Source organism: Chiloscyllium punctatum, chromosome 31, assembly GCF_047496795.1.
Source record: "Chiloscyllium punctatum isolate Juve2018m chromosome 31, sChiPun1.3, whole genome shotgun sequence".
Lineage (NCBI taxonomy): Eukaryota > Metazoa > Chordata > Chondrichthyes > Orectolobiformes > Hemiscylliidae > Chiloscyllium > Chiloscyllium punctatum.
In genome coordinates, this window is record NC_092769.1 from 12,378,280 (window position 1) to 12,391,112 (window position 12,833).

Here is a 12,833-nt window from a genome sequence, read left to right on the forward strand (position 1 = left end):
TAGATGTACAGCAGAGAAACAGACCCTTCGATCCAACTTGTCCATGTCAACCAGATGTCCTAAATTAATCTCATCCCATATGCCAGCTCTTGGCCTATATCCTTCCAAACTTTTGCTAATAACTTACAACATCTCAAATGCATAATTGGGTAATTGTACCAGCCTCCACACTTCCTCTGGCAGCTCATTCCATACACATACCATGTCCAGCTGGAAACAGTGCCCCTTAGATCCCTTTTAAATCTTTTTCCTCACACCTGAAGCCTGTGCCCCCCAAGCTTTGGAGTCACATATCCTGGGAATAAGAACCTGGGATTTCACCCTATCCATGCCGCTCACAATTGTATCCGATGCTCCAGAGAAAACAGCCCCAGCCTATTCACTCTCTACCTATATCGCTCAAACCCTCAACCCTGGCAACATCTTTACGGATCTTTTCCGAACCCTTCCAAGTTTCACAATATCATTCTGATAGCAGGGAGACGAGGACTGAAAGCAGAATTCCAGAAGTGGCTGAATCAATGTGCCATGCAGCCGCAAAATGATGTCCCAACTCCACTACTCAATGCACTGACCGGTAAAGGCAAGTACACCAAACACATTCTTCACTACCCTGCCTATGATTCCACTTACAAGGAACTATGAACCTACACTCCAAGGTCTCTTTGTTCAGCAATATTCCTCAGGACCTTCCTATTAAGTGTATAATTCCTGCCCTCATTTGATTTTTCCAAAATAGAGCACCTCACATTTATCTGAAATAAACTCGATCTGATAATTCTCAGCCCATTTGAGTGAAGTCCCATTGGACTCAGAGGTAACCTTCTTCGCTGTCCAGTGCGCCTCCAATTTTGATGTCTACTGTAAACCCACTAACTATACCTCATATTCACGTAGAAACCATTGATATAAATGATTAAAAGCAGTGAACCCAGCACCGATCCTTACACCATATTGGTCATCACAGGCCTCCAGTCCGAAAAGCACCACCCTCTGTCTCCAACCTTCCAGACAATTTGTATCCAAATAGCTGGTTCTCTCCGTATCCCAAGGTGTCTAACTTGCTAACCAGTCTGTTATGTGGAACCTTTTTGAATGTCTTTCTGAAGTCCAAGTTAGTGATTTATGTACAAAGCCATGCTGACTATCCCTAATCACTTCTTGCCTTTCCAATTACATATAAACCTGTCCTTCAGAATTCCTTCCAACACCTTGTCTGCCACTAACTTCAGGCTCACCAGTGTATTGTTCCCTGGCTTTTCCTCATCACCTTTCTCAAATAATGGCGCCTGTATCGCAGCACCTCACCTGTGGCTATCGGTGATAGAAAAATCTCAGCGAGGGGGCCGGCAATCACTTCCCTAACTTCCCACAAAGATTTGGGATACACCTGATCAGGTCCCACAGATTTTCTCAGCTTTATGTATAAGACATCCAGTGCAACCTCCTCTGTGGTATGGACAGTTGCCAAGTTATCACGATTTGTTTCTCCAAAGTCTCTAGCTTGCATATCCTCTTTCAGTAAAAACTGACATGAAATCCTCGGATAGTATCTCTCCAACTTTCTGTGGTTCCACAGACAGCCTTGCTGATCTTTGAGGGTCCCTATTCTCTGCCTGGTTACTCTTTTGTCCTTAGTGTTTTGAAGAATTTCTTTGGATTGTCCTTAAACCTCTTTCCCAACAAAGCTATCTCATGCATCGTTTTTGCCCTCCTGTTTTCCTTCAGGTGTACTCCTCCTGCCCCTATACTCCGAGGGATTCACTCAAACCCAGCTGTCTGTACCTGCCATATCCCTCCTTCATCTTTTTGACCATTCCCTCAATTTCTCTCGACCCACAGCTTTCTCTACACCTACCAACCTTGGCCTTAACAGGAACATTCTGTCTATGCACTCTTGTTATCTCATTTTCACAGGCCTATGGAGACAATGGCAGATGATGACATGGAAACAGTCATTCTCAATAAAGAGTCAGTGTTGGGAACGATAACAGCCCAAAAGTACATGGGTCTCCTGGCCGTGATGGAATGCATCCCAGGGGACTAAAAGAGATGGTGAAGAGTCTATTGTCCTTCCTTGCTAGAGGGATGGTTATGCTGCAGCTGTACAGGGTGCTGGTGTGGCCACACCTCGAGTACTGTGTACAGGTTTGATCTCCTTACTTCAGCAAATATGTACTGACACTGGAGGGGGTGCAGAGGAGGGTCACTAGATTGAGTCGGGAGTTGAGAGGGTTGGTGTATGTGGAGAGACTGAATAGAATGGGACTATACTTGTCGGAATTTAGAAGAATGGGAGGTTGTATTGGAAAAAATAAAATTAAGAAGGGAATAGATAAGATAGAAGCAGGGAGGTAATTTCCATTGGTGGGGGGGGGGGTGTCAGGCTAGAGAGCAGAGCGTCAAAGTAAGGGGGTATCTGATTTAGGACAGAATTGAGGAGGAACTTCTTCAGCTAAAGGGTTATGAATCTGTGGAATTCCCTGCTGAGTGCAGCAGTTGACGTTATCAACTTGAATGTCTTTAAGACAAAATGTAGATTTGCAAACAGCAAAAGAATTAAGGGTTATGGTGAGAGAGCAGGAAAGTGGAGCTGAGGCCATGAAAAGATCAGCCCTAATCTTATTGAATGGCAGAGCAGGCTCGAGGGGCCAGGTAGCCTACTCCTGCTCCTATTCCTTCTGTTCTTATGTTCCCACTTTCCAGCCGTCCCTTTACCTGGTGGTTGCAAAGAAATATTGAAAGTTCTCGCCTTGTACCGTCAAAATTCATCTTTGTCCAATTTTGAACACCAACGTTTAGATCTGGTCTATTATTTTCTGCAACTATTTTAAAACTAGTAGAATTATCGTCAGAGAATCCCAAGTGTGGAAGCAGGCCATCCACACTGACCCTTAGATCCTCCTACCTTACCCCTGTAACGCTGCATTTCATTTAGCCAATTCCCCTAGCCTGCACACCCCTGAACACTGTAGGCAATTTCACATGGCCAATCCACCCAACCTGCACATCCCTGAAAACTATGGGTAATTTCACATGGCCAATCCACCCAACCTGCACCTCCCTGAACAATATGGGCAATTCAGCCTGGATTATCCACCCAACCTGTACATCTTTGGACTGTGGAAGGAAACCCGAGCACCCGGATGAAACCCACACAGACAACCTCAATAAGGTGATCATCCTGTTCTTATTTCCCAGTTCCACCCAAGTAATTTCACTGGGTGAACTGCCATGAATATCCCCCCTTAGCACAACAATGTTATCCCTAATCAAAAACACCATTCCACCTTCTCTCTTATCCCCCTTTCTATCCTTCCTCTTACATCTATTCCCTAGAAAATTAAGCTACCTGTCCTGTCCAACCTAAGCTACGTTTCTGTAATACCCACTATATCCGAGTCCCATGTTCAAAACCATATCTTAAGCTCATCTGCTTTCCCTTTCAAACCTCTTGCATTGAAATAAATGCAATGCAGTGCTATCAAAAGGACAGACTGATGGGCAGAGGTGGTGGGATGGCCCTGTTGGTGAGGGATGACGTTCAGTCCCTTGCGAAGGGGGAGACACAGAATCAGGAGATGAGGAGTCAAATTGGAGAGTGGCTAATGTTGTCACATTTTTCAAGTAAAGTGGGAGAGAGAAAACAAGGAATTATAGACCGGTTAGCCTGATGTTAGTGGTGAGGAAGATGCTGGAGTCAATTATAAATGAAATTATGGCTCATTTGGATATAAGTAATAGGATTCGTCAGAGTCAGCATGCATTTACAAAGGGGAACATACTGACTTGGATTGAAAATTGGCTGGCTGACAGGAAGCAAAGAGTAGTGATAAATGCTTCCTGTCGGAATGGCAGACAGTGACTAGTGGGGTACCACAAGGTTCGGTGCTGGGACAACAGCTGTTTACAATATACATTAATAATATAGACGAACATATTAAAAGTAATATTAGCGAATTTGCTGATGACGCAAAGCTGGGTGGCAGGGTGAAATGTGAGGAGGATGTTATAAGAACACAGGTTAACTTGGACAGGCAAGGTGAGTGGACGGATGCATAGCAGATGCAGTTTAATGTGGATAAATGTGTGGTTATCCACTTTGGAAGCAAGAACAGGAAGGCAGATTACTATCTAAAAGGAGTCAAGTTTGGTAAAGGGGAAGTACAATGACATCTAGGTGTTCTTGTACATCGGTCAATGAAAGTAAGCACGCAGGTACATCAGGCAGTGAAGAAAGTTCACTGCATTCTGGCCTTCATAACAAGAGGAATAGAGTAGAGGAGCAAAGAGGTCCTTCTGCAGCTGTACAGGGCCCTGGTAAGATCGCACCTGGAGTATTGTGTGCAGTTCTGGTCTCCACATTTGAGGAAGAGCATTGTGGCTATTCACGAAGTGTTGGGGAGGTTCATGAGGTCAATTCACGGATTGGCGGTATGATCATATGTTGAAAGATTGGAGCGACTGAGCTTGTATACACTTGAGTTTCGAAGAATGAGAGAGGATCTGATAGAGACCTACAAGATTATTAAAGGGTTGGACACTCTGGAGGCAGGAAGCATGTTTCCACGGATGGGTGAGTCCAGAACCAGAGGTCACAGTTTAAAAATAAGGGAGAGGCCATTTAGAACAGAGTTGAGGAGAAACGTCTTCACCCAGAGAGTAGTGGACACATGGAATGCACTGCTCTAGAAGGCAGTGGAGGCCAAGTCTCTGGATACTTTCAAGAAAGAGATGGATAGATCTTTTGAAGATAATGGAATCATGTGTTACGGAGATAAGACAGGAACAGGATACTGATTGTGGATGATCAGCCATGATCATAATGGTGGTGCTGACTCAAAGGGCAGAATGGCCTATTCCTGCACCGATTGTCTATTGTACCTCGTCAGTCCTAGCTCATTCTGTACCTTGCCCTTGCCTGTCTAACTTCTCAACTGTACCAGCCTCAGACTTACGTCCTTTCGCACTATCTCTTTAGGTTTACCCCCACGCCCTCACTGGTTTAATGCCTCACGAGTAGCACTAGCAAATCTCCCTGCTTGGATATTAGACACCTTCCAATTCAGGTGTAATACATACTTCTTATGCACGTCAATTCGACCACAGCAGAGATTCCAATGATCCAAAAATGTGAATCCTTCTCCCCTGTATCAGATCCTTAGCCACGCATTCATCTGCTCTACCTTGCTAGTCCTACTCTCACTCGCATGTGGCAGCGGGAGTAATCCAGATATTACTACCACAAGGACCTGCTTATTATCCTCCAGGCTAATTCGCTTTTTTCTCTCATCAGGACTTCATCCTTTTCTCTTATGTCATTGGTACCAGTGTACAGCGACCTCCCGCTGATCATTCCCCCCATTCAGAATATTGGGCACCCTCGGAGCCATCCTTCACCCAAGCAGTAGGGAGGTACCACCCCATTCTGATGTCTCACTGTTCGCTGCAGAAACTGCAATCTGTGCTGCAGACGAGAGAGCCCCCTATCACCATAGATCGTGTGGAACCTGATACACCTCACATTACACTAGTAACTTGGCTGTCAGTGCGATATTCCCCTGTGAGTCTGTGACCCCCGACGCTTTCCAAAACAGTATAATTGTTTGAGATCGAAATAACCACAAGAGACACCTGCACTACTTTCCCTCCACTCCTCCCTTTCTGAGAGGAAACCCATCTACCTGACTGGATTGGCAGTTTTCCTACCTTTCTGAAACTGCCACCTATCACACCCCCCGGCTCCTGTAAATTCTTCATTACCTTTAACCATCGCTCCATCTGGTCCATGAAATCCTACAGGATTTGCATCCTCACTTCCTGCAGACAATCAGGATCATTAAAACTTTCCTTAATCTCCTAAAACCAACAGGAATAGCACACCACTGTACGAATGGCCACCTCTGCACCTGAACAGTCCACAGACCCAGAAAAAGGCACACAGTCTTACAGCTTTACAAAACACTACTCGAGAATAAATTATTACCAATATTTTATATTTAAAAACTTAATCAAAGTATCATAGGATGTATTTTAAAGAAATAAACCATCACCTTACTGAATGTTGTAGCTTTACTAAAATAAAACAGACTAAGATTTATCTTTGTAGAGTCCGAAACCGACTGAGCTGTGAAACACAGATGAACACTACTAAATAGAACCTTCGGTCAAATTTGTCCATGCCGACCAGATATCCGAACCTAATCTTATCCCTCTTGCCAGCACCTGGGCCATATCCCTCTAAATCTTTCCTATTCATGTCAAGCATCCAAACGCCTTTAAAATGCTATAATTGTCAGCCTCCACCACTTCTGGCAGCTTATTCCATACATGTATCAGTCTCCTCGTGAAAAAGTTGCTCCTTAGTTCCCGGTTATATCTTTCCCCTCTCACCCTCAACCTATGCTCTCTATTTCTGGACTCTCCTCGTCAGGGAAAAGACCTTGTCTGTTTACCATATCCATGCTACTAATGATTTTATAAACCTCTACGGAGGTCACTCCTCAGTCTCTGATGATCCAGGGAAAGAAAGTCCCAGCCGTTTTGCTCTCTTCCTGCAGCTCAAACCCTGGCAATATCCTTGTAAATCTTTGTTGACACTTTCAAGTTTCACAACATCCTTCCGATTGATGGAGAACAGAATTGCACACAATATTTCAAAAGAGGCCTAACCAATGTCCTGTACATGACCTTCCAACTTCTATACTCAATGCTCTGATCAATAAAGGAAAGTATTCCAAACTCTTTCTTCAATATCCGATCTACCTGCAACTCTACGTTCGATGTATTATGAACCTGCACTGCAAGATATCTTTGTTCATCAACACTATCTAGGAATTTGCCACTAAGTGTATCAGTCCTGTTAAGATTTGCTTTTCAAAAATGCAGGACGTCACATTTATCTGAATTAAACTCCCTCTGCCACTTCTCACCCATCTGAACAACATCCTGTTGTAATCTGAGGTAACCCTCTTCGCTGTCAACTATACCTCCAATTTTGTTGTCATCTGCAAACTTACTAACTATACCTCCTATGCTCATTTAAGAAAGAGTTGGATAGAGTTCTCAAAGATAGTGGAATCAAGGGTAATGGAGATATGGCAGGAACAGGATACTGATTAGGAATGATCAGACATGATCATATTGAATGGCGGTGCAGACTCCAAGGGATGAATGGCCTACTCCTGCACCTATTGTCTATTGTCTAAATCTAAATCATACATATAAACGACGAAAAGTAGTGATCCTTGCGGGATTCCACTGGTCACATGCCTCCACTCTGAGAAACAACCCTCCACCACCACCCTGCCTTCTGCATTTGAGCCAGTTCTGTATCCAAACGGCTAGTTCTCCCTGTATTCCATGAGATCTAACCTTGCTAACCAGTCTTCGATGGGGAACCTTGTCGAGCGCCTTACTGAATTCCATAGATCATATCGACCTCTCTGCCCTCATCAATCCTCTTTGATACATCTTCAAATAACTCAAATCAATTTTGTGAGACATGATTTCCCACGCACATAGTCATGCTGACTATCACTAATCAGTCCTTGCTTTTCAGAATACACGCGCACCTTGTTCCTCAGGATTCCCTCCAATAACTTGCCCAGCATCAATGTCAGGGTCACCGGTCGATAGTTCCCTGGCTTTTCCTTACCACCTTTCTTAAATAGTGGCACCAGGTTTACCAACGTCTAGTCTTTCGGCATGTCACCTGTGATAATCGATTATACAAATATCTCAGCAAGAGGCCCATCAACCACATTCCCAGCTTCCCAGAGTTCAAGGGTACACCGGACCAGGTGCTGGGGATTAACCAGACTTAACGGGTTACAAGATACCCAGCACATCCTCCTCTGTAAGATGGACATATTCAACATGTCGACATCTATTTCCCCACATTCTATATTGCCCATGTCCTTCTCCACAGTAAACACTGATGCAAAATATTCAGTTAGTATTTCTCCCATCTCCTGCTGCTCCACACATAGGCTACCTTACTGATCTTTGAGGAACCCTATTCTCTCTCGAGTTACCCTTTTGTTCTTAATGTATTTATTAACACCCTTGGGATTATTCATAACCCTATTTGCCAAAGCTATCTCATGTCCCCTTTTTGCCCTCCTGATTTCCCTCTTAAGTATACTCCTACTGTCTTTAATGCTCAGGGGTTTTTTTGTGATTTTTGAATTGGAATAAATGCTAAATATTGCATCTTGATAAAGCAAACGAGGGCAGACTTACACTAATTAAAAGCAGGGCCTCGAGTAGTGATATGGAACAAAGAGGCCGAGGGGTTCGGGTCTTTCAAGTCTGTGTCACATGTAGACAGGGTGGTTAAGAAGGTGCTTAGCACACTTGCCTTCATTGCTCAGACCTTGGAGTACAAGAGTTGGGACATTATTCTGGATGTTGAGGAGGCCTTTTCTGGAATTCTGTGTCCAGTTCTGGTCATGCTGATATCGGGAGGACATTATGTAGTTGGAGCGGATTCAGAAGAGATTCACCAGGCTGTTGATGGGAATGGATAGTTTGAATTATAAGCAGAGGCTGGATAGGCTGCGACTTCTTTCACTGGCGCGCAGGAGGCTGAGGAGTGACCTTATTAGACGTTTCTCAAATGATGGAGGGTTGGTATCAGTAATGTGAACAGCAGGTGTCCTTTCCAGGAAGGGACGCGATTCAAGACTGGGTACATACCTTTTAAGGTGACAGCAGAATGGCTTTAAAAAGGCGTTTGTGAATTTTCTTTTATTTTTGTTCAGACAATGGTTTATGTGTGGAATGAACTGTCAGAGGAAATGGCAGTTGTGAATCAGATTACAATTTTAGGGTGCACAATGGCTCAGTGATTCGCACTGCTGCCAGGGCCCCAGGTTCGATTCCAGCTTTGGACAACTGTCTCTGTGGGACTTGCACATTCTCCCAGTGTCTGCATGGGTTTCTTCCAGTTCCTCCAGTTTCCTCCCTAATGAGAGCGCAGCCCTATGGTCTGGTAGGACAATGCTGCCTTTACCTTTTACACAGTGATGCCACTGTGTCTCTGGGATGGGGAGAGGGAATGCTGAAAGTGGTGGATGGGACACCACTCAGGCACAATGCTTTGTCCTTGAGGATGTTCACTTTCTTTAATAGTGTTGGGGGCTGCACTGATGCAGGCAAGTGGAGAATGTTCCAACACAATCCTGATGTGTGCCTTATAGAGAGCAAACAGACATTGGGGAATCAGGGGTTTGGGTAAATTGAGGTGTTCTCCTTGTAGCAAAGGCAATTGAGGAGAGCTGTGACAGAGGGGTTTAGAAAAGTTACACGTAATAATAATAAACCTTATACCCATCAGCTCATTCTACAAGGATTACAGGACACACATTGAAGGTTTGGGAAGATTCAAAGGAGAACTTTTATGCACAAAATGGGATTCAGATGGAATATAATACTCACACACAATGGAAATATTCAGGTCCTGATGAATGGACTAATTCAATCAGAGTTAGGTGTTACAATGACTGAGATTACCATCTGAATGTCCACCTGTAGTATCCTGTGATACAAATTTATAAAATCCATCACTGTCAGTTCAGGTTAGAAGCTCGCACGATCCCCTCCTCCTGGCCCAGGATGAATGGATACATTACCCCTTGTGGAGGTCAGCAGTCAGTTCAGGTGGAAATCCATGTGGGTTTCTAGGAGTTTCCACCTTGGAATTTCATGTGACTGAACAGGGCAGATCTTGACACATAGGACAGAATATTCCAAGAATCAGTGAGATGTGGAGAGCAGGATTTGCTTCTTTTTTTTTCCTTCCGTGTTGCCGCTGTGCCTCATCAATAAGACATGGGGGGATGAAAGGCTCATGCAGCTCGATGGGTAAGTTGCCTCCACTCTGACCAATGGGCAGCAAGCTCCTCCTGTAGAGTATCTCTAAAAACAGAGCAACTCTGCATGCTTCACACTGCCCAGTGCTCCCAGTAAATGTTTAGAAGAATGGGGGGGGGGGGGGGGAACTCCTGGAAAAGTCATAACAGTAAAGTTCTAAGAGGATTGTGAAGAGAGAGAGATGCACAGGAGAAGGGGGCAACAAGTTGGCAGATGGAGTATAATTTGGGAAAAAGAGAGGTTGGTCATTTTGGAGGGGATAATAAGAGATCAGAGTGCTATTTTCATGGTGAAAACTGTAGAAAGCTGCACCACAAAGGGATCGCGCGGGGGGGGGGGGTGGTGGTAATTGTGCAGGAAACACTGAAAGCTAGCAGATTCTGGGTCAGTCACGAAATCAAGGGCTCATTTCAGATTCATCAAGTTTAAGGTAACACCGACATGGGTAAGAGGTTTCAGTAACAATGGAGCTGGGGTGAGGTGGAGACAAGCAACATTTTAGAGATTGGAATTCCTGGTGTTTGTGATTGCGTAATGTCTGATCAGAAGGTCATCTTGAGGTTACAGCTATGACAGCAATGTTGTGAAGAGTCGAGTTCTATCTCAGACTGCACCTAGAGAGAGGGAGGGGCTCAGCAGTAAGGGAAAGGAATTTGTAATAGCAACTGAAGGTAATGGGTTTAACTGTAACAATGTTTCTTTGGAGGAAATTGCAGCTAATCGAGTAGTGGGAATGTGATAAGCAGTTTGATAACTGAGTAACAGTGGAGCAATGGAGAGGGACGGTGGGGAGGGAGAGCTGGACATCGTCAGTGTACATGTGAAACCTCACACTGTTCTTTTGGACAATGTCACTTCCTGGCAGTGCGTAGGTGAGAAACAGGAGGGACCAAGGATAGATCCTTGAGGGACACCAAATACAAGGAATTCAGAAATGAAAGGGAGAGTGAAGATGGAGCAGTATTTACAAATGATGGTGAGGTCAAATGTTAGTTTTTTTTGCAGAATGGATGAGAAGGACATAACCAGAAAAGCCAGACAGACAGAACAAGGAACAATACCTGTGAATTGGGGAGGGGGAGTGATGAGGAGGAAACAGAGTTGGAATGTCTGTAGTTTAGCGAGACGAGTAAAAGATCAAGGTGAGCTCTGATAAGGCTTGACAAGAGACTGGAGAAAGATGTAAGTTTGGGACAAAAATCAGGAACACCATGTGAGGCAGTTTGTCTTGGTGGGCTAGTGGGAGGGAGGGAAGCAGGAGAGGCAGCTGATCGGATTGTCTCAGTCTTAGTGACAGAGAAACTCAATGTGCTCCTTGCTCTTGCTGTTGGAGGGAAGGATGAAGGAGACAGGATGATGGACAGTGTTTTACAAAGAAACAAAACCAGGGTTAGTGATATTTAAAATGAATGAACAAACCTAATGTATTTAAATTTTATCCAGAATATTAAAATGTACAACTGAAGTCCTTGTTCGAATCCCAGCTCGGCAGATGGTAGAATCTGAATTCAAGAAAAAATAACGAATTAGGAATCTCCTGATCTCCATGAAACCATTGTCAATGACGAAAAAAATCCTGCCAACCTGACAGTCGCCCAACAAGCTACTCACTGTATTAATCACTGCAAAGTTTCAAAAAAGGAATGAAACTGGATGGACCACTTGGCATCGAACAAGGCATTAGAAAATACAACCACAGAATCAGCCCTCCTGACTCTGCAACATCCTGCTCACGAACATCTGTTTTTTTTTGTGCCGAGCTGTCTCACAAACTATTCAAAGAACAGCCTGACATAGTCATACTCACAGATTAACCCCTTACAGATAATGGCCAGACACCACAATCACCATCCCTAGATAGAGTGTGAGATGATGGAAAAGCACAACAGGTCAGACAGCAAGAGGAGCAGGAGAATCGACGTTTCGAGCCTAAGCCCTTCATTAGCCTGACCTGCTGTGCTATTCCAGCACCACATTCTTGACTCATATCTCCAGCATCTGCAGTCTTCACTTTCTCCTGAAATCTCTGGATATGTCCTGTCCTACCAGCAGGACAGACCAGGCAGAGGTGATGGCACAGTAGTGTACACACAGGAACCATTTTCCCTGGGAGTACTCAGCATTGACTTTGGAGACCAGGAAGTCTCATGGATCCTGCTGATTACCACGTACCGTCCTCCCACAGCTGATGGATCAGTGCTCCTCCATGTTGAATAACACTTGGACGAAGCACTGAAGCAATAAAATGGTGACAAGCCTACTCTGGGTACAGGATTTCAATGTCCCCTACCAAGAGTAGCTCAGCAGCAGGATTACTGACTGAGCTGGTCGGGTCCTCAAGGACATAGCTGCTCAACTGGGTTTACAGCAGACAGTAACGGAACCAGCAAGAGGGAAAAACATACTAGACCTTATCAGTATGAATCTGTCAGCTGCAAATGCATCTGTCCATGACAGTATCGATAAGAACGACTATCCCACAGTCTCTTTGGAGACAAAGCCTCACCTTAAAGTTGAGAAAAACCTCCATTGTGCTGTGTGGTACTATCACGTGCAAAATAGGACAGATGAAGGAACTCAAACTGGATCTCTCTGAGGCACTGTGGGATAACAGCAGCAGAACTGTACTCCAGCACAATCTGTAATCTCATTGGTTTGTACATCCTGCACTCACCTATCACAATGGACAGGAAAGGACAGCATGCCATGAGCAGCATCAGACAGACCTAAAAATGAATGTCAACCTGGTGAAGCTACCAAGCAGGACTATCTGCACATCAAACAGCATCAGCAGCAAGCAACAGAGATAAGTGATATCACAATCAATGGATCAGATCAGAGCTCTGCAGTTCTGCCACACCCAGTTGTGAATGGTAATGGACAATTAAACAACTCTTTGCAGGAAGTACCACAGATATCCCCACCCTTACTGACGGAAGGGTTTCACACATCCATGC